The sequence below is a fragment of the Callorhinus ursinus genome, unplaced genomic scaffold (genome assembly GCF_003265705.2).
Source record: "Callorhinus ursinus isolate GAN/ISIS: 27379988/994484 unplaced genomic scaffold, GSC_fseal_2.0 scaffold10, whole genome shotgun sequence".
In the NCBI taxonomy this organism is placed as follows: Eukaryota; Metazoa; Chordata; class Mammalia; order Carnivora; family Otariidae; genus Callorhinus; species Callorhinus ursinus.
The window spans coordinates 43,335,364-43,357,598 of record NW_027397072.1 but is presented as its reverse complement, the minus strand read 5'-3'; the positions used below and the strand labels follow the sequence as shown (position 1 = coordinate 43,357,598).

The 22,235-nt window shown below is 36.9% G+C and overlaps 1 long non-coding RNA gene across 1 annotated transcript in view; it reads left to right on the top strand.

The window, feature by feature from the left end:
* Positions 1-6,687: 6,687 nt before the first annotated feature.
* Positions 6,688-22,235, top strand: part of LOC141373508 (uncharacterized) — a 265,616-nt gene continuing 250,068 nt past the window's right edge. Inside the window, exon 1 of the long non-coding RNA XR_012379573.1 lies at positions 6,688-6,824. This is a non-coding gene — a long non-coding RNA (uncharacterized lncRNA). The remainder of the gene's footprint in view (positions 6,825-22,235) is intronic.

Genomic DNA, 22,235 nt, shown 5'->3' with positions numbered 1-22,235 from the left:
TCACATTGATTGATTTGCAGATGTTGAACCAGGCTTGCAGCCCAGGGATAAATCCCACTTGGTCGTGGTGAATAAACCTTTTAATGTATTGTTGGACCCTATTGGCTAGTATTTTGGTGAGAATTTTTGCATCCATGTTCATCAAGGATATTGGTCTGTAATTCTGCTTTTTGATGGGGTCTTTGTCTGGTTTTGGGATCAAGGTAATGGTGGCCTCATAAAATGAGTTTGGAAGTTTTCCTCCCATTTCTATTTTTTGGAACAGTTTCAGGAGAATAGGTATTAATTCTTCTTTAAATGTCTGATAGAATTCCCCTGAGTAGCCATCTGGCCCTGGGCTTTTGTTTGTTGGGAGATTTTTGATGACTGCTTCAATTTCCTTAGTGGTTATAGGTCTGTTCAGGTTTTCTATTTCTTTCTAGTTCAATTTTGGTAGTTGATACATCTCTAGGAATGCACCCATTTCTTCCAGGTTATCTAATTTGCTGGCAAAGAGTTGCTCATGATATGTTGTTATAATTGTTTGTAATTCTCTTGGGTTTTGTTGTGATCTCTCCTCTTTCATTCATGATTTTGTTGATTTGGCTCATTTCTCTTTTCTTTTTGATAAGTCTGGCCAGGGGCTTATCAATCTTGTTAATTCTTTCAAAGAACCAACTCCTAGTTTCGTTGATCTGTTCTACTGTTCTTTTGGTTTCTATTTCATTGATTTCTGCTCTGATCTTTATGATTTCTCTTCCCCTGCTGGGTTTAGGCTTTCTTTGCTGTTCTTTCTCCAGCTCCTTTAGGTGTAGGGTTAGGTTGTGTATTTGAGACCTTTCTTGTTTCTTGAGAAAGGCTTGTATTGCTATATACTTTCCTCTCAGGACTGCCTTTGCTGTATCCCAAGGATTTTGAACAGTTGTGTCTTCATTTTCATTGGCTTCCATGAATTTTTTTAATTCTTCTTTAATTTCTTGGTTGACCCATTCATTCTTTAGTAGGATGCTCTTTAGCCTCCATGTAGTTGAGTTCTTTCCGACTTTCCTCTTGTGATTGAGTTCTAGTTTCAAAACATTGTGGTCTGAAAATACGCAGGGAATAATCCCAATTTTTGGTACCGGTTGAGACCTGATTTGTGACCTAGGATGTGATCAATTCTGGAGAATGTTCCATGGGCACTAGAGAAGGATGTGTATTCCATTGCTTTGGGATGGAATGTTCTGAATATGTCTGTGAAGTCCATTTGGTCCAGTGTGTCATAAAGTCTTTATTTCGTTGTTGATCTCTTGCTTAGATGATCTGTCCATTTCAGTCAGGGGGTTGTTAAAGTCCCCCACTATTATTGTATTGCTGTCAATGTGTTTCTTTGCTTTTGTTATTAATTGCCTTATATAATTGGCTGCTCCCATGTTTGGGGCATAGATATTTACAATTGTTAGATATTCTTGTTGGATAGACCCTTTAAGTAGGATATAGTGTCCTTCCTCACCTCTTATTACAGTCTTTGTTTTAAAATCTAATTTGTCTGATATAAGGATCGCCACCCCAGCTTTCTTTTGGTGTCCATTAGCATGGTAAATGGTTTTCCACCTCCTCACTTTCAATCTGGGGGTGTTTTGGGTCTAAAATTAGTATCTTGACAGCATATTGATGGGTCTTGTTTTTTTTAATCCAATCTGATAGCCTGTGTCTTTTGATTGGGGCATTTAGCCCATTTACATTCAGGGTAACTATTGAAAGGTATGAATTTAGTGCCATTGTATTGCCTGTAAGGTGACTGTTACTGTATCTTGTCTCTGTTCCTTTCTGATCTGTGCTGCTTTTAGGCTCTCTCTTTGCTTAAAGGACCCCTTTCAATATTTCTTGGAGGGCTGGTTTCGTGTTTGCAAATTCCTTGAGTTTTTGTTTGTCCTGGAAGCTTTTTATCTCTCCTTCAATTTTCAATGAGAGCCTAGCTGGATATAGGATTCTTGGCTGCATATTTTTCTGGTTTAGTGCTCTGAAGATCTCATGCCAGTCCTTTCTGGCCTGCCAGGTCTCTGTGGATAGGTCTGTTGCCAATCTAATATTTCTACCATTGTAGGTTACATATCTCTTCTCCCGAGCTGCTTTCAGGATTTTCTCTTTGTCTCTGAGACTCATAAGTTTTACTATTAGATGTCGGGGTGTTGACCTATTTTTATTGATTTTGAGAGGGGTTCTCTGTGCCTCCTGGATTTTGATGCCTGTTTCCTTCCTCACATTAGGGAAGTTTTCTGCTATTATTTGCTCCAATATACCTTCTGCCCCTCTCTCTCTTTCTTCTTCTTCTGGGATCCCAATTATTCTAATGTTGTTTCGTCTTATCGAATCACTTATCTCTCGAATTCTGCCCTCGTGATCCTGTAGTTGTTGCTCTCTCTTTTTCTCAGCCTCTTTATTTTCCATCATTTGGTCTTCTATATCACTGATTCTCTCTTCTGCCTCATTTATCCTAGCAGTTAGTGCCCCCATTTTTGATTGCACCTCATTAATAGCTTTTTGGATTTCGACTTGGTTAGATTTTAGTTCTTTTATTTCCCCAGAAAGGGTTTCTCTAATAACTTCCACGCTTTTTTCAAACCCAGCTAGTATCTTTAACGTCATGATTCTGAACTCTAGGTCCGACATCGTACTAATGTCCGAATTGAGTAGGTCCCTGGCTGATGGTAATACCTCTTGTTCCTTTTGCTGAGGTGATTTTTTTCATCTTGTCTTTTGTCCAGAGAATAGATGAATGAGAGAACAAAATGCTAACAGGTTAACAACGTCCCCTAGCAAATATACTCTATACAAATCAGAAAAGACCTTCCAGTAAGTGGTCGCTTCTCTGTTCAGAGAGTTGTTGCTACACTCCCCTTCGATCTCCTGTTGAGTTCGTAGGTGTTCAAAATGGTTTGTTCCCTATTCAGCTGAATTCCTGGGATCAGACAAAATCCAGGTCTCCTACTCCTCCACCATCTTGCTCCGCCACCTGTTTGAGTATTCTTTTAGACACTCTTTGAGTATTCTCCAAGGATAAAATCTCATATACAACTTGACTCAGATAAAGGGGCTTCCTGACAAGTAAGTGCCTTATACATATTTTCTAGGCCATATTAGAGCAAACAGAATGATGACCTCTTCTCAGTTGATGGAAAAGGAGAACAAGTCAGACCTGTCACTGTTTCCCTTTTTACCACTGGAAACCTAAGGAAGGTAAAATGAGGCTAAGTCTATTCATGTTTTTAGCTTTACAAATTTGTCTATTATTTCTCTTAAAATAATTATTGATAATTTTGCCTGATTCCACTCCCCCCCCCCAACAGGATTGAACAGTTTAGGGAAAATTGCTGAACTGGCTTTTGAGAAATAAAGTTGCAAGGGTAAAAGGTAAAGAATAAATTAGGAACTTCATAAATTTCATTCGACCATTCTAAACATAACTGCAATTGAAAAGGCAGAAGTATCCAAACAGTGACTAATTATTGAGGACTGGCTTGATTTAGTTGAATGTTATAGAATATACATACACCCATGTACTGCTTACCAAGCATACATGTGTTCTTCCTTCATACTCAGTCTTCTTGAGTGGGGTATCCATGTGACCAGCTCTTGCCAGTTGATTCTGAGAGAACGTGACAAGTATCTCTTCTGGGCCAGAATATAGAAAAGGTGTGTCTTCTCGAGGCACTCTCCTTTCTTTTCTTGTCACCCTGGAAGACACCATGGAGATTGCAGAGCCCCCGAAAGGAGCAGGGAATCAATTTCCATGGGCTAAACTCTTGAGATCAGGGGTTAACTTATTACTTCAGTATAACCTACTCTATCTGAATTCACACAAATATATATTGAATTTATAATTAAAAAAACTGAGTTTTAGTCCCAGCTCCCTTATATTCTTTATTGCATTGATAGTGTTAGGCAACTTCAGTGAGTAACTTCTCCATGAAGTTACTGCTCATCAAATATCTTCTTTTTATCCTACATTTCTTACCCTATATTGTACTTAGTATGCAGTATGACTAATTATGGTTAATGGACAGAGAACAATAATGATATGCATTCCTAATAGTCAAAGGCAATAAAGAACTGGTATTCCTTTTTCATCTCTCTTTTCCCGTGTCATGGGGATACAGAAACCAAAGGTTCCAAGTGGTATGAGCTATAAGAGAGAATCATGGCTTGACCCACAATGGACTCTGAATGGTTGAGAAAGAATGCCTTATTATTTAATCCATTGAGATTTTGTGATTACTTTTGAACTTCATCGTCGATTGGTCTATCCTCATTAATTAAATGGTCTTTGTCAATAGCATGCTTGATTCCTTAGTAACTACCATATTTTCTAGAGCAGTAGTCCTCACAGTGTGATCTGCAAACTTGTGCTAAATCACAAACTGAGTGTCATCAGTTAGCAATTAGATAAATATAGAATTTGAGAGTAAGATTACAGACACTTTTTATAGAAACTGAATATTTCCATGACTTCTAAGAGTGTGATCATATTTCTGGTGATTCATTTTTATTGTATTTCACATGTTTATTATATTTTATTCAATTGTATTGTTCCATGACTGATTTCAGGAATAACATGGAAAATGGCATCTACAACACATCAGGTACTTGAAAATGTTCAATGAATGAATTAAAATTCCTGTGTTCCTTATATAGAGAGACACGGTTTGGCTTGACTTTAAAATGAAATTTACCATTTTGGGTAAATGTGATATATACTCAACTAATGTAAATAATATATTGGAAAATACACAGAAGAAAGCAAAAGCCACCAAAATTTTATTATTATTAACATTTTGGTGAATTCTAGATATCTACTTACATACAACTGCAGGCTTTCAAGCATATACTTAATTGCATTATAAAATACATATTATGCACTATTCCTTTTCAGTCAAATATATAACATGTATCAATTTACATGTCAATAACTTAAATTTTACTCATCATTATTGATGTATACCTAGTTTTTTATTGTATATACATACCATAGTTTTGTTTATCCAGTCCCATGTCAATATAAATTTTGGTTATTTCTAACCATTTGTCATCTGTGACAAATGGCAAAACCATAAACATACTTATGAATACATATGTTCACATGCATATGGTGTTTCTTTAGGGTAAATTGCACAGGATCCCTGAAGATGGGTATGCCTATTTCACAGATAGTACTGATTTATGATATTTTGAACAAGATCCATTTCTTGACCATTTCTTCAAACTCAGAATTTTAAAAAATATATTTTCCTCCCATTTTGCATAATAGGGATCCATCTTTCTTTTCCTGCTCATAGAAGTAATGTAGTTCTTAGGGCCTGTATACATATGATATGGAATGGACTGCAATTACTATAATTTACTTTTATATAGTTGGGAACAAGCCAAGGACAAACCCAGCTGGCCAGTACGGCCTGCGAAACCATTCTCTTGGATGGTTGTAAGTATATGAATTGGATAGTGGCTGTTTTGTATCGTTCCCTTGGCCAGCAGGTGTAATGGGATGAGACTAAATGTTCCTTGGTGAGCCCATACGTTTATGATCCATCTGTTCAAGTAGGAAGGAATGGGGCAGGTGGGATTCTTCATGCTACAATAGGGCCTAGATAGAAGCAAATGGAAACGATAATTTTAATAATCTTTGCAGAGCTATAACTCATAGTTTCCAATTCATATTAAAATTGCATTCCCATTGTCAGGAAAGCTATGACTAAGGAAGAGTGAATTTTAAAACAAAATTCTTTATCTTTAACATATTACATTTTTTTCGTGAACCTTTTCACTGGTGGCGGCTGAGGCCGGGCCGAGGCCTACCTGGCGCTGCGTGGCCAGAGGTGGAGGACGGGTAGCACAGCGGCGCTACAGCCCACAGCGGGAGATGCAGCTCGGCAGCCACCAGTGGCCGGCCAGGGCCGGGTCCTCATGGGGGGGGGGGTGGGTCACGCATGTGCGCCACGACGCCGAAGACGACGTGGACCCCGACCAGCCTCACGCGGCGCCACGAGAACGCAGCGCAATTGGAGAAGTGAGGCGCGCAGTCGGAGGAGTGAGTCCTGCCGCACAACCTCAGGCTGTGCGCATGGGCAGTGGCAACCATAGTGCGGCTTTATCTGCACTGGAAGAGGCTTTATGCTGAGGAGCCCTGGTACCCTTGGTTTGTAGTGGAGCTTTGTGAAGGTGAAAACCAGCGCCAACAAAAGCTTCATGCTACAGGTCACAAGCACCACTGCCTTCCGGCACAAAATCATATCGAGCCCAGTGACGTAAAGCCAGGTAACAGCCTCATCACGAAGCGGTCGGGCACCCCCATCCAAAAGGTAGCCGACTTTGCACTAAGCAAGGGCTGTACTGGGCTGGCTCCCCTGAGGCAAAGAGAGCAATCAAGACAACGAAAATGTGAATGTGGATAAATACCATCTGTCCTCAGCCTGTGGCTCAGACTTCCACGTGGCTTCTGAGGTCTGGGACAGACGGTAGACAGCCAAGGCTGATATCTTTATCACCTGGGCATTAACACCTGGACAAAGGTAGAATCACTTTCACTGACTCTGAGACCAAGAAGGAGCTCTTGAGGATCTGTGTCAAACAAGGGACCCAGGTGGTCCTTGTTGGTGAAGCGCTGCTTGAAAACGCAAAGATGGGTTGCACATCTTTCTCTCAGAAACTCAGGACTTCCATGTCTGAGGGGATCAAGCAGCTCTTGAAAGATACGTTAGCTGCTAACCCACAGGACAGGCCAGATATCTTTGAAGTTGAAACCAGAATGGACCAGGTCGTGTGTGCTGCTTAAAATTCAGAACAAAGCATCTTGAGTGTTTCTAAACTAGGTGAGTGTAGTTTTTGTTCTGCATGCACCTTTATTGGACTGATTGCCTTATCCTGGGAGTTGGGGAGAAATACAGTACTGAAGAAAACTAAGTGCTTGTTATCAGTTTCCCTCCAATGCCCTTGAGATATGTGGGATTATTTAACTATGAATTAGAAGGTCTAGAGGAGTCTTTCGAGTGGTGGTTGCATCTGAGGTGAGTCTTTTAAGTTTTTTTTAGAAACACTTTATCTTGTCATCAATTAATAAATGATTACTGTAGAACCTGCAAAAAAAAAATGCTGGATAGTTTATTTGACTTGAAACAACTTTTAATTTAAAATGATAAGGAATTATCATCCTCTTGAAATAAAAGAGACATTATTTTCCTTAGGTTGCCTAGCATGTAAGGAATTCTCCAGATTCTTTCCTTTACATTTCAGGGAGCTCTCAACAACCTTTTTTTTGTTGTTGTTATATACACACAAGCATTCTGCCAATCCTATTGTTTCAGTGATATCTGGGAAAGGAAGGGACAAAGAAAAGAAAAAGACTTAATAGGAAATGCTACAAACAGGAAGTTCATTCCATAGGAAAGAAGCATTTTTTTGGATAAAGATCCATTTCACAGCTGTGAAAGGAATGATGGGAGGAATATATTAAAGGAAGAAAGGAGGTTCCTGTAGTTGGAAAGATTAACAGGTCTTATCTGGAACCTGGAATCTTATTGTGGGACTACTTATTAGTTAAACATTAATCAGAGACCACTTTGGTTCAACTTAATGGATGTCTGGGCAGCATGAAAATGAAAAAATGCCATCCAGCTCAAAAGCGGACATTCTAAATAAGGATTATCCAAGAAAGAGAAAGAAAATGAAGCAATTTCTCTTGTAACAATTTCATTCCATTTCAAGCCTTGCCTTAGTGTGTGTCTGTGTGTATAGGTGTGTAGTAATTCACACCTTTGGCATTGGGCTAGGATTGTTGTGGAGACTCTAGGACCTCAGAGACTGTACACACTTTTAGGAAAGATGGAATTCAGCTTGTCTCTGTGACCTTATATAAAATGCAGGGGTGTTTGTTCAGGAAAATCATTTTCTTTGGGCCAGATTGAAGTGGCTTATATAAAAATTTAGGACCTGGAAGACAGTCTGAGACCCTAATATTCTTTGAATCAGTACAAAATCCATAGAAAGATTTTTAGTTGATTCACCCTTTACAGGAACCCAGAAACTTCTTTTTTCCAACTCTACAGAGAAAATAATTAGCATATAGCATTGTGTAAATTTTAAAGTATACAACATGATGGTTTGAAACACACAAAAAATTGTGAAATAGTTACCACAGTAAGGTTAGTTAAAACCTCCATCATCTCACATAATTACCTTTTGGTTTGTGGTAGAACATTTAAGATTTACTCTTTCAGCTACTATTGTCACCATGCTCTACATTACATCCCCAGAACTTACTCATCTTATAACTGGAAGTTTGTACCCTTTGATTCGATCAGTAACTCCCTACCTGCCCCCCAGGTCCTAACAACCCCCATTCTATCCTCTGTTTCAATGAGTTCAGCTTTTTTAGACTCCACGTGTAAGTGAGGTCATGCAATATTTGTCTTTCTCTGACTTATTTCTTTTAGCATAACACTGCAAGGTCCATCCATTTTGTCACAAAAGGTAGGATTTTCTTTTACTTATTTAATGACAGTTATATATGTGTGTGAATATGTAATATCTTACATTTTCTTTATCCATTCATCTGTCATTGGACATTTAGGCTTCCGTGTCTTGACTATTATGAATAATGCTGCAGCAAACAGGAAGGTACGGGCTATCTCTTCGAGATCCTGATTTCATTTCCTTGGGATATATATGCAGAAGTTGGATTGCTGGATCCAATTAATTAGTTTTGTTAGAAACCTTTGTTAGTTATTTGAGGAACCTCCATATCACTTTCTAGAGTGGCTGTATTGATTTACATCCCCACCAACAGTTTATAAGTGTTCTCTTTTCTTCACACCCTGCCAACACTTTATTGTACTTTTTTTTTAAGATTTTATTTATTTATTTGACAGAGAGATAGTGAGAGCAGGAACACAAGCAGGGGGAGTGGGAGAGGGAGAGTGGGAGAGGGAGAAGCAGGCTTCCCGCAGAGCAGGGAGCCCAATGCGGACTCGATCCCAGAACCCTGGGATTATGACCTGAGCTAAAGGCAGACGCTTAATGACTGAACCACCCAGGCACCCCTTTATCGTACTTTGGATAATAGCCATACTAACAGATGTAAGGTATTATCTCATTGTAGTTTTTATTTGCATTTCTCTGATTATTAGTGATGTTGAGCACCTGTTCATGTACTTGTAGGCATTTTTATGTTTTCTTTGGAAAATATGTGTATTTGAGTTTTCTGCCCATTTTTAAATTGGATTACTTCTTTTAAAAAAAAGTGTGACTTCCATATATATTTTGGATATGAACCCCTTCTCAGTAGATTGTCTCTTAATTCTATTGAATGTTTCTTTTTGCTGTGCAGTTTAATGTAGCCTTCTTCATTTATTTTTGCCTTTGTTACCTGTACTGTTAGGGTCATACCTGAAAATTCATTGCCAAGACCAACATTAAGAGCTTTTTCTTATGTTTTCTTTATGAGTTTTCCAGTTTCAGGTCTTACATTTAAGTCTTTAATCTTTAATTTATTTTGAGTTTATTTTTATGAATAAGTAATGTAAGCTAGGCTCCAGCTTTAGTTTTCTACGTGTGATTATTCAGTTTTCCCAACACCATTTATTGAAAGGACTAGCCTTTATCCATTTTACAGATATCCATTGTATGTTCTCGGCTCCTTTGTTGAAAATTAATTGACCATGTATGCATGGGTTTCTTTCTGGGCTGTCGATTTTGTGCCATTGGTCTGTGTGTCTTTTTTTATGCCAATACAGTACAGTTTTGATTACTCTAGGTCTGCATGGATGGGCCTGGATTCTGGGTTGGGGAAAGGGGTTTGATCAAAAGCATGAGACCACTGGTGTGGGTCTAGCAAATGGGGTCTGTGGAGCTCTTACCAGTGTTGGGTCAGGTTGGGAGCAATAGTCTGTCACCTGGGCAGGGCTAGAACCTTTATCTATGGGAGTCACAGAGGCAGGGAAGGAGCCTGGGAGACTGGCCTGGCCTGGTGCTGGGGCAGGCTGGGAGTCTGGCATCATAGGCACTTGCTTGGGCCTGGAACCATGGGGGCCCACCTGGTGCTAGGGTAAGCTGGGAACATGGGGTCCCAGGAGCCAGCCAACGGGAGCTGGTGCAGGCCTGGTGCAGAGGTCCACAGTGAAGTCAAGAGAAAGGCACCTCTCTCCATGCTGGGCTGACAGGGTTTGGGGTATTGGTCACAGGGTCATGTGAAACTGTCTTTCCTACTCTTTAATATGTCTTTTCTTATTTCTGTGCTCCATCCAAGTGCTGTCATATCTCACCAGGAATCCTTAGCAATTGTGAAGGTAATTTCCTGTGCAGGTGTTTATTCAAATTGATGTTTCTGGGAAGAGAGAGTACTAGAAATTCCTATACTACCATCTTGCTAACTCCAGAAACTTTTTTCGTCCAGCCTGGATGAACTCATTCACATGGTCCACGTGCATTCCAGTTTTTGTTTGGAGCATCTTAGATACCTAGATGCACATTTTAACATTTATGACTGTCTCCCATGTGCAGCATCTGTAGAGCAGAAAACACTATTAAATTGATCATAACATCAGTTAGGAAAAGATTAAAGTGTAATATTCATGTTATATTACAAGTGTGGTGGTGTTTGGTTTGGGGGGTAGGGCCAGTGAGAAATCAATATTAAAACGTGTAGCTTTTTTTTAAAGATTTTATTTATTTATTTGACAGAGAGAGACACAGCGAGAGAGGGAACACAAGCAGGAGAGTGGGAGAGGGAGAAGCAGGCTTCCCGCTGAGCAGGGAGCCTGATGTGACATATAGCTTTGACTGGAGTGGGGGAAATGGTCAATAGAAATTCAAATAGGTGCAAACCAATGAAAGCTATTCTTAACAACTTACTATATCAGCCTAAACTGCCTTTATGATAAATTTTAGGTGTATAACTGCTGTTTGTTGGAGCATATAATGTAGGTAAGGTCTTCATCTCTTTCATAACTGTGTACATTTTGATATTTCCCTTCCCAGAATGGATAGTAACAAGTTTTCATTCTGTTCTAAGCAAAAATCTGTCCTGTCTTCATCTTTATAATAACCTTGCTCCATCATTCTCCATTTTTATATGCTCTTACTATGGTCTTGCATAGAGCCTGAGAATGACAGACCCAATGACAAGTGTCCTGAGTAACTTCCTTGTCTTGAACAACAAAGGAAAAAAAAAAGTCACAGAATGAATCTATACCGTATCCTGTGGTTGAAAAATGACTGTCTTTTACTGAATTCTGAGGTTCTAGAAAGGTTTCCTTTCTCTTCCCTGCCTTAAATTGTTTGGGATTATGATCAAATCAGACTGAGCATTAAAACCAGAGCATTCCAGGGATCTCAATTCAGTCCCAGCCCTCTGTTTTTCAGGAATAGCTTTTTTGAAGAACAGTGTTTTTTTGGAATCTGTATCCAGATGGCAATGAAAAATGTGGAGAACTTGTCTGATAATCTCAGAATTTTCTAAAATGTTTGTTTTGAGTACTAAGAAATAAATTTGTAGGGCTGAGCATGTGGTAGTGGAGAAGGCACAGGCAGCTTTCCTAAATTGATTCTCACTTGCATAAGAGTGTGTATTCGCTTCAGATTATTCTTCCCCTCCTGGATTTAGGGGTTAAGAACACACAGAGACATGATAAATTAATTAAGGTCAATTCTAAAAGGCTGTAGATGGATAAAGCCCTACCCCACCTTTGGATTTGAATAAACACATACCTATATTCCTCCTAGTATGATACCAAAAAAGCCAATATCCTATAAGAGAAATGATCAGATTCTCAAATTTCATACACCCTACTAGATTAGCATATATGGCAAAGCTTATTTGTAAAATGTGAGAGCAGAGAGGTTTGATGTCTAAATGGAAAAAATATTACAACCCACATCTCTGGCTTTAAATAATTACTCCACCTCCAGGGTGAATCTGTCTTCATCTCCACTCCTTTCTTTTTTTTTTTTTTTCAAGTTATGAGACTTAAATAATTAGAGTCTTATGTCTCCAGTGATAGGAAGTTGTTTCTCCTTTGAATATGTAGATGGGCAGTTAAGCTGAACAGGAGGCATTCATTCTTTCTTTGAAAAGAAATTATAATTATGATGGTTATTGGAATTGGACTCTCAGACTCAAAGAACACAACTCTAAAAACAGTAGAAGATTGGGTGAGTTGAGTCATAGAATCTTTGAGTAGAAAGGAAATGGCATCCATATGCAGTATGTACCTAAGGGATTGGGTTATGGTGATGTGTGTGTGTTTGTGTATGTGAGATTAGATTATTATATAGCAAATATTCATCACCTCCCAGTTAACCACAATGGAAGTTGCCACTTATGTGGGTTTTGCGAGTAACTTACTTGAGCCAGTAGAATGTAGAACAAGCAGAAGCTCAAAATGGCTATGCAGCTGTGCTTCCTTTTTTAAGCTCCTGCATTTCACCATAAGAACATGCTTCAAAGTGAGGGCTGGTCTGATGAGGATAAGTGTTACCTAAAGCAGATCCTGATCCAACATGCAGCTTGGAACCTAGCACAGTTGAGTTGTTTAAACCAACCATACTCTAACAGACCCATAGGTACATGAGTGAAATGACTATTATTGTATATTTCTCCATTTCATGGAGTTTTTATTATGTAGCATTATTGAAAATAATGTGAAAATAGCTATTGTGATATATGTGCTTATTTTTAATATGCTTCTTCCAATAGCATTTTCTCACACTGATTATGGTAGTGATTGTGAGCATTGACTATGAGTCAAATAACCCATGTTCAAGTTCTTGCTCCTCTCCTTATTATTTCCTGTGGGTCTTTGGGCTTTAACCTACATATGCCATAGAATTCTAATTCACAAATCCCCATAGTGATATCTACCCTGTGGAGTTTTTGTGACTATAAGTATGACAGTGTATATCAGCTTATAAGCAAAATATCTGAAACATAGGACATAATACATCGTAGTCATTATTATCATTTTAATTGTTTATACTAGTGTATAAGCATATGGAGTTAAAATATATTTATTTTAACAGCACTACACAAATGCCAGATTCTCTGAACTCTCAGTTACCCATCTACTGAGTGAGCCATTTGTGTGCACATACACAGTGTCAACCAATAGCTATTTCAGTTGCAAGAATATGGCCCAGGAGTGGTTAATATGCATTAAAAGACCGCTTCTAGCAGATTCAATTCATTTACATAGCAGTGGACATGTCAAACCAGGACAATTTTGCTATCTTAAAATTGAGACTCCAAGTCCTTTCAAGACATCCATATGACATCCATATCTCAAGCCTAAATGATGTGTTAGAAGTATATTCAAAATACAGTATATTCTTACTGGAAGAGGCAAATCAATATTTAAATATTGTTCTTTTGGTATCTTGTTAACAACTGTTGAATGGATAATTTATGATATTTTGTTTAGTCTTTCAGGGTTTCTAATTATGAATTGAAGGAGTTTAAAGAGAAAGCAAACTAAAACTTCCAAACTAAGTAGAAGTTGAAAATTCATCAAATCCTAGTTTCAAATACTATTTTACCTTCTTGTTAAAACCTGTTCTAATTTTTCATGGATTCATCACTGTAATAGAACTACTAGTGGAAATGGAGGAATGATGCCTAGATAGTTACCAGTTATTAGGTATACAAGATATAGCAAAAAATTGGTGAGGATACGGAGATCAAAGGAGGATATGGGGGTGGGGATGAGTATGGTACAGTGATAACATGCCTAAGCAACAGGAATTTTCATTCTTTTGTAAACTTTATCCTTTAGACTACACAAGCAAAGTCATACATAAATTGATCCTAAGATAATCAATTTATGGATAAAACTATAGATAGCTTTTAAAAAATAGTAAAAAATTTATTTCTGTAACATAAGGTAATAATTATTATCTGTTATGGTTATTGATCTGTGATTATTATCTGTTGTGTTTAATAATTTTTATAAAAACATTTTTCTTTTTTAAGTTTTTAATAGTTTTTTAACAACTTGACTTTTTTAGAGCAATGTTAGGTTTGCAAAAACTTGTGCAAAAATGGAGAGTTGCCATATACAGGTTCTCCCCCAACAATTTTTCCACTGTTACTAACATTTTGTAATAGTTTGGTATGTTTGTTACAATTGATAAACCAATATTAATATATTAACTGAAATACATGGTTTACATTAAAGTTTATTGTGTTGTGACGTTCTATGGGTTTTGACTAAGTAATAATGTTATGTGTCTACCATTACAGCATAGTGCAGAATAGTTTTGCTGCCCTAAAAATGTCCTTTGCTCTACACATTCATCTCTGTGCTCCTTGTTCTGAATCCGTAGACACCAGTGAACTTCACTGTATCTGCAGTTTTGCCTTTTCCAGAACATCATATAATTGGGATCATAAGGTCCAGACTTGTGTCTTTCACTTAGCCAAATGCATTTAAGGATCCCCCATATATTTTCAAAGCTTTAGCGTTCATTTCTTTTTTATCACTGAAAATGCTCCATTGTATGGATGTGCCATAGTTTGTTTATCCAGTCATCTATTTAAAGACATCTTCGTAGTTTCCAAGTTTTGTCAATTATGAATAAAGCTGTTATAAACATTCACGTATAGAATTTTATGCAGGCAAAAGTTTTTAACTTATTTGGGTAAATATTTAGGACTGTGATTTCTGGATCATATTATAAACCAATAATTGGCTTTATTGACTGCCACACTGTTTTCTAAAATAGCTGTACCATTTGGCATTTCCACCAGCAATGAATGAGCATTCCTGTTGCTCCACATAATCACCAACATTTGGTGTTGTCAGTGTTTTGGAAGTTAGCTATCTAATAGGTATGTAGTGGTATTTCAATGATGGTTTAATTTGCATTTCCCCAATTACATATGATATTGAACACCTTTTCATGTGCTTATTTGTCATCTGTATATTTTCTTTGGTGAGATGTTTGCCCACTGTTTTGTCTTCTTATTGCTGAGTATCAAGAGCCTTGTATATTTTGAAAACCAGTTGTTTACCAGATATATTTTGAAATATTGTTTCCCTGTCTATAGATGGTCTTTTTGTTCTCATAAGTTCTGTTGCAGAGCAGAAATTTTAAATTTTAATGAAGGACAACCTACCAATTATTTTGATGAATCATGCTTTTGGTGCTGTATCTACAAAGTCATTGCCAACTTGAAGGTCACCTATGTTTTTCCCTCTTATATTCTAGAAACTGTATGTTTCTTTATATTGCATTTACGTGTATGATCTGATTTGTGCTAATTTTTATAAAAGGTGTAAGGACTATGTCTAGATTCTTTTTTTTTTCCTTACGTGTGGATATACAGATACTTTAGCACCATTTGTTGAAATTACTCATCTTTTACCCTTGACGCAATGTCTAGATCACTGTAGCTTTATCGTAATCTTGCAGTAATTTAGTCAACATTGTGTTGGCTCTTCTGGATCTTTTGTTTTCCTATACAAACTTTAGAATTAGTTTGTTGATCTTCCCAAAATAACTTGCTAGCATTTTGACTGAGATTGTATTGAATCTGTTGATCAAGTTAGGAAGAATTGATATCTTAATGTCTCTACATTCGTGAAATATCACTCCATTTACTTAAATGTTTGATTTCTTTTATCAGAATTTTGTAGTTTCCCTTACATAGATCTGTAATCTATACATGCTTTGTTAGGGTTGTAACTAATTACCTCAGTTTTTTTGTTGTTACTAGTGTAGAGTTGTGTTTTTAATTCCAGATTCAAATTGTTTGTTGCTGCCATATGTGAAACCAATTGATTTTTGAATATTAACTTTGTATTTTCTAACTGTGATGTAATCGCTTATTAGTCCTTGGAGGTTTTTCTTTTTGTCAATTCTTTGGGATTTTTCTACATAGATGATCATATTATCTGTGAATAAGATTTATTTCTTCCTTTCTAGTCTGTATGTCTTTTATTTCCTTTTCTTGTCTTGAATTAGCTAGGATTTTCAGTACGATGTTGAATAGGAATGGGGAGAAGGGTCATTTTTGTCTTGTTCCTGATTACAGGGAGAAAACAACTAGTTTTTTACCATTAAGTATGTTGTTAGTTTTAGAGTTTTTTTTTTTTGTTTGTTTGTTTGTTTGTTTTTGGTAGATGTTCTTTAGCAAACTGAGGATGTTCCTTCTATGCCTGGTTTGCTGAAAGTTTTTATGTGAGCAGATATTGGATTTGTCAAATGTATTTTCTGCATTTATTGGTATGAAAATATTTTTTTTCTATTTAGCCTATTGGTATGATGGGTTACATTAATTGATTTTTGAATTTTAAACCAGCCTTGCATACCTGGAATAAATCACATTTGGATATAGTATATAATTATATATTTTTTTCTATGTATTGGATTCACTTGCTAGTATTTTGTTGAGGATGTTTGCATCTACATTCATAAGAGATATTGGTCTATAATTTTTCTCCCTAGTAATGTCTTTTTTTGGTTTTGGTGTTAGAGTAATGCTGGCCTCATGGAACATGTTATTAAGTATTCCCTCTGCTTCTATTTTCTGGATGAGATTGTAGGAGAATTGATATTATTTTTTAAGTGTTTTGTAGAACTCATAGTGACACCATTTGGACCTGGTATTTCCTGTTTGGGAAAGTATTGATTCAGTTTCTGTAATATATAAGCCTATTTAAATTATCTATTTCTCCTTGTGTCCCTTTTAGTAGATCATGTCTTTTAAGGAATTCATTTATTTAATCTAATTTATCAAATTTGTGGGTAGGAGTTGTTCATAGTATTTCTTTATGATCATTTTCATGACCATGAGATCAGTTATGTTGGCCCCAATTTCATTCTGATATTAATAACTTGTGTCATCTTCTTTTTTTCTCTCCTGTTTAGTTCAGTTATAGTTTTATCAATTCTATTTATTTTATTTATTCTAAATCAGTTTCCTTGATTTTCTCTGTTAAATTCCTGTTTGCAATTTCATTGATTTCTATTCTATTTTTTTTTTTTTTTGTATTTCTTCTTTTTCTGCTTACTTGGATTCAGTTTGCTCTACATGTTCAAGTTTCTTAATGTTGCAGCTTAGATTATTTTTATATTTTCATCTTTTCTGTCATATATATTTAACATAAATTTCTCTCTAAACACTGCTCTTTCTATAACACACAAAATTTAAAAAGCTGTATTTTCATTTTCATTTAGTTCAAAATAGTTTTTGTAGTTTTGTACTTCTTTTACCCATGTATTACTTCAAAGTATATTTTTTAATATCCAAATATTGAAATATTTGGGGATTTTCTAGCTTCTGTTATAGATATCTAGTTTAATTCTGTTGTCATCTGAGAATGTGCTTTATATGATTTTTATTCTTTTAAATTTGCTAAGATGTGTTTTATGAGCCAAGATCAGTTCATCTTGTGAGCTTAAGAAGAATATATATTTTGATGTTAGATGAAATACTTTATAAATGTCAATTAGATTCAGTTGATTGATGGTGCTGAACACTTCAACTGTACAGTGATTTTCTGTCTGATGGATCTATCAATTACTGATATTAGGGCTTAAATTCTTCAGCTATAATAGTGAACTTGTCTATTCTCCTTTCAGCTCTATCAGTTTTTCCTCACAAATTTTGATGTACACATGTTGGATGTATACACAATAAGGATTTTATGCTTACTTGAAGAATTGGCTCCTTTATCTTATGTGATACCCCCTTATGTCTGGTTATTTCCCTTGTGCTAAAATCTTTGTCTGAAATGAAAATAGCTAGTTCTTTTGATTAGTGTTAGTATAGTATATCCACTATCCCTTTACTTTCAGTCTATCTTTGTTTATAATTGCATTGTCTTTTTCATAGACAACATACATTTGGGATTCCTATTTAACCCACTATGATTGTTTCTGTATGTATATTAAGACCATTCATATTTAAAATGATTTTTGATGGAGTTGCCATCATCTACCATATCTGTTACTATTTTCTATTTGTTGCCCTTGTCTGTCTGTCTTTCTTTCTTTCTTATTTTTATTTTGTTTTTAATCAACCATTTTACGTGATTTAATTTTCCTACCTCTCAGGATATTGATCATACCTTAATTTTTTTTTCAGTTTTTTCCCTAGTGGTTGCTCTACACTTTGCAATATATATTAACACCTAATCTAAGTCTACTTTCAAATAACACTATACTACTTCATGGTCAGTTCAAGTACCTTATAACTTGAGTATTCAAATTTCTTCTTCCCATGCCTTATAACATTGCTGTTATACACTTCACTTCACCATAAGCTATAATCATCCAATATATTGTTGCTAGCATTATTTTGTGTTTTTTATTTTTGTTTTTTGTTGCTATTATTATTTTGAACAAACTGTTATCTGTTAGAACATTTAATAATAGGAAAATTAAAAATGACTTTATCTTCATTTATTCCTTCTCACATGCCTTTCCTTTCTTTACATAGATCTGTGTTTCTGATTTACATCATTTTCCTTCTTTCTAAAAGATTCATTTTAATGTTTCCTGCACATCAGTTCTACTGGCAACAAATCCCTTCAAATTTTGTTTGAGAAAGTATTTCTTCTTCCCTGTTGAAGGATAATTTTGCTGGATCTAGAATTCTAGGTGTTTATCTAGTTTTCACGCTTAACTACCTCACTCTACTCTCTTCTTGCTTAAATAGTGCCTGAAGAGAAGTCTGATGTAATTCTTATCTTTGTTACTCTACAGGTAAGGTATTTCTCCCACTTGATAGGGGATTCTCTAAATTTTTCCGCTTTGTCTCTGATGTTCTCAAGTTTGATTAGGAAATGTCTAGGTGTAGTGTTTGTTTGTTCATTTGCATTTTCCCAGTTTGGTGTTCTGTAAGATTCCTAGCATTGTGTCTGTCAAAAATTTTAGAAAATTCTCAGCCACTATTACCTCAAATATTTCTTCTTTTCTTTCTTCATCTTCCTGTATTCCCATTATGTGTATGTTATCCCTTTTGTAATTGCTTCAGAGTTCTTAGTTATTTTATTCCATCTTTTCCTTTTTTTTTTTTCTCCTCTCTTTGCATTTCACCTGGGGATGTTTCTTCTGTTACATCCTCAAGCTCACTGATTCTTTCCATGCCTATATCCAAACTACTGATGAGCCCATCAAAGGCACTTTTCATTATTGTTGTAGTGTTTTTAAATTTCTAGCAGTTCCTTATGATACTCTTTTAATTTCCATCCCTCTGCTTACATTACCTATCTCTTGCACATTATAGTAGAGCCTGTATCATGTTAGTCATAGTTATTTTAAGTTTTTGGTTTGATAATTTGAAAATATTGGTCATATCTGGTTGTGGTTCTTTTAGCATGACGTGTAAATTTTTGCTGTTGTTGAAAGCCAGACATGATGTATAATGTAAAAGGAAACAAAGTAAATTGGTCTTTATTGCTTGGTTTTATGTTTATCTGGCTGGGAGTTAAGCTGTTAATTGTTTGCTGTAGCTATAGATGTTAGAGGCTAAAATTTCCTCTGGTGACCTAGTTTATGTTTCCCTAAGGACTTCTGAAATAGGGTCTGAGTCTTGCAATTCTATTCAGCTTTAGTCTCTTATTATTATACAGGAGCCCTGTTATTGTGATAGTAAGGTCTAGGGGGTGAGAAAGCATTCTGTAATCCTGTGATTAAATCTCATGTTTTATTGAGTCTCTTCACCTGTGCTGTGACATCTCTAAGTGCTGGTCATCTTTTTATGTCACACCTTAGATGAGACAGAAATACTAGAAGGGGCTGGAGTTGGGTATTTACCTCCCCCCCACATTGGTTAGGTACTAAAAAGTAGTTTCCCTTGAGGGCAAGCATTTGGTGAGGAGTAAAGAAAGCTACAGTCTTATTTCACATGGCTGCTTTTTGTCTCTTCTTGCGGAAAGCAGGAAATAATTTTTCTCTAAACTTTATAGTGAGAATCTGGTGGAGCTCCTGGAGGAAAGACTCACAGAAGTGTGGGAATTTCCCAAGGCAGGGCCTCCAGGAGTTTTTATTTCTCAAGCCAGCCCATACTCAGTCTCCAGCAGTCAGTCAGCTATCTTTAAGTATTCCTACTTGATGCTGGCTCCAGCAGTGGTCTCTGCTCTTGGTAAGATGTAATTCTCTGTATCTACTTATCTCTCCAGTTTTCAGTAACTTGTCCTATCACCCTAATTTTCTGCTGAATCTCTAGAAGGGTTTTTGATTTTCTGTTTTTAAGCCTTTTTTGTCATTGTGGGAATAGAAGTGATGTTTTTTAAGTTCTTTGTATGTCAGACTGGAAATCAGAAGTGCATTTTATTTAAATATAAAAAGAAAACTCTCAAAAAAAAAAACAAAACAAGGCAATTGAAGAGTGTGGAACATTTTAAAGAGGAAAAAAAAAACACTCTAAACCTATAAATTCTATACCCAACAAAAATATCTTTTAAAAAGAAGGCAAAAGAACATTTTCAGACATGCAAAAGCTGAAAGTATTTGACACCAGCAAATCCATACTTCAAAACATATTAAAACAAGTCATTCAGGAAAAGAGAAACTGTTACCAGATTAAAAAAAAAATGGATTAAGTTGCAAAAGAAAAGTAGCTACTTGAATTAATTATATAACATGTTTCTTAAGAGGTAAATATCTTTGAAGTATAGCTGACTATTTAAACAAAATTGCAGTGTATTCAGGTTTATAATGTATGTATAAATAAAAGTTATAAGAACAATAGCATAAAGGCTAGAAGGTGAGACATGGAAGTATATTTTTGTATGTTCTTAACTATGTTTGAATTTATACAATGTTACTGGAAGTTGGCTTTTGATAAGGTAAGGATGTATATTATAAACTCTAAAACAACTATTAAAGTATAAAAATCCCAAAGAGTTATAGTTATTAGATTAACAGAAAGAAAAAAAAACAAATAAAAGACTAAATCCAGATAAAAGCACATTAAAGTAGAAAAAAATTTAGAAATATAAAACAAATAGTTAAGTGGTAGATTCACACTAACCACATTGATTGTAATATTAAATATAACTAAAAATTAGAGATTGATTGGTTGTTTAAAGAAGCAAGGCCCAAGTTAATACTGCTTACATTGGGGTGGAGCAAGATGGCGGAGGAGTAGGAGACCTGGATTTCGTCTGGTCTCAGGAATTTAGCTGAATGGGGATCAAACCATTCTGAACACCTACGAACTCAACAGGAGATTGAAGAAGAGAGTAGCAACAACTCTCTGAACAGAAAAGCGACCACTTACTGGAAGGTAGGACGTGCGGAGAAGTGAATCTGAGGCGATATTCAGGAGGATAGAAGGCGGGGGAGGGGCCTCCGTTGGCCACTTCTGGCAAGTGATAGAGCCGCAGAACACGAAATTGGAACTTCTAGAAGTCGGCGCGGCTGAGGAATGTCGTTCCAGTGGCTAAGCTGGGGGTGGAACCCTCGCAGGACAGTGTGGTCTCAGGACCCCGGGGTCACAGAAAAACCGGGGGTGCCTGAGTGCAGCAGAGCTCCCAGGTATCGGAGCGGGGAAGCCGGCTGCAGAGACGGAGCCGAGGCGCGGGCTCTCAGCTCGGGGTTGCCATAAACTGTGATCCATGGCCCAGTCGGGCCACTGCTCCTCCAGCAGGGACCCAACAAGCAGCAGAGCTGGGGAGACTCCCCTTCCTCCCCGGGGAGGAGTTGCGCGGGAGCGCACTGCAGGGATCTGCTGGGTTTGGAGACTCGACACGGGGTCGGGTGCCAGAGATAGAAACTCTCGGTCACAGGCCTGGTGAGCACGGAGTTCGGCCAGAGACCGGGGAGATGGGAGTGACTGCTTTTCTCTGGGGGCGCACTGAGGAGCGGGGCCCCGAGTTCTCAGCTCCTCTGGGTGGAGATTGGGAGGCCACCATTTTCACCTTGGTCCTCCAAAGCTGTACCGAGAGCTTGCAGGGAACAAGAGCTCCTGAGAGCAAACCCGAGCAGCTTGCTTAGCCTGGACACACAAGGGCGAGGCAATTCCGCCTCTGGCAAAGACATTTGGGAACCACGTCAACAGGCCCCTCCCCCCAGAAGATCAGCACCAGCAGCCAGCAAGCCAAGACCAAGTTTACCGATCAAGGAGAATGGGAGAACTCCAGCACTAGAGGAATACTGCACATAGAGTTCATGGCTTTTTTACCATGATTCATTAGTTTTTCAAAGTTAATTTTTTTAACTGTTTTTATAATTTTCCTTTTTCCCTTTTTCAACCAACATCTTATCAATCCCTTTTTTAAAAA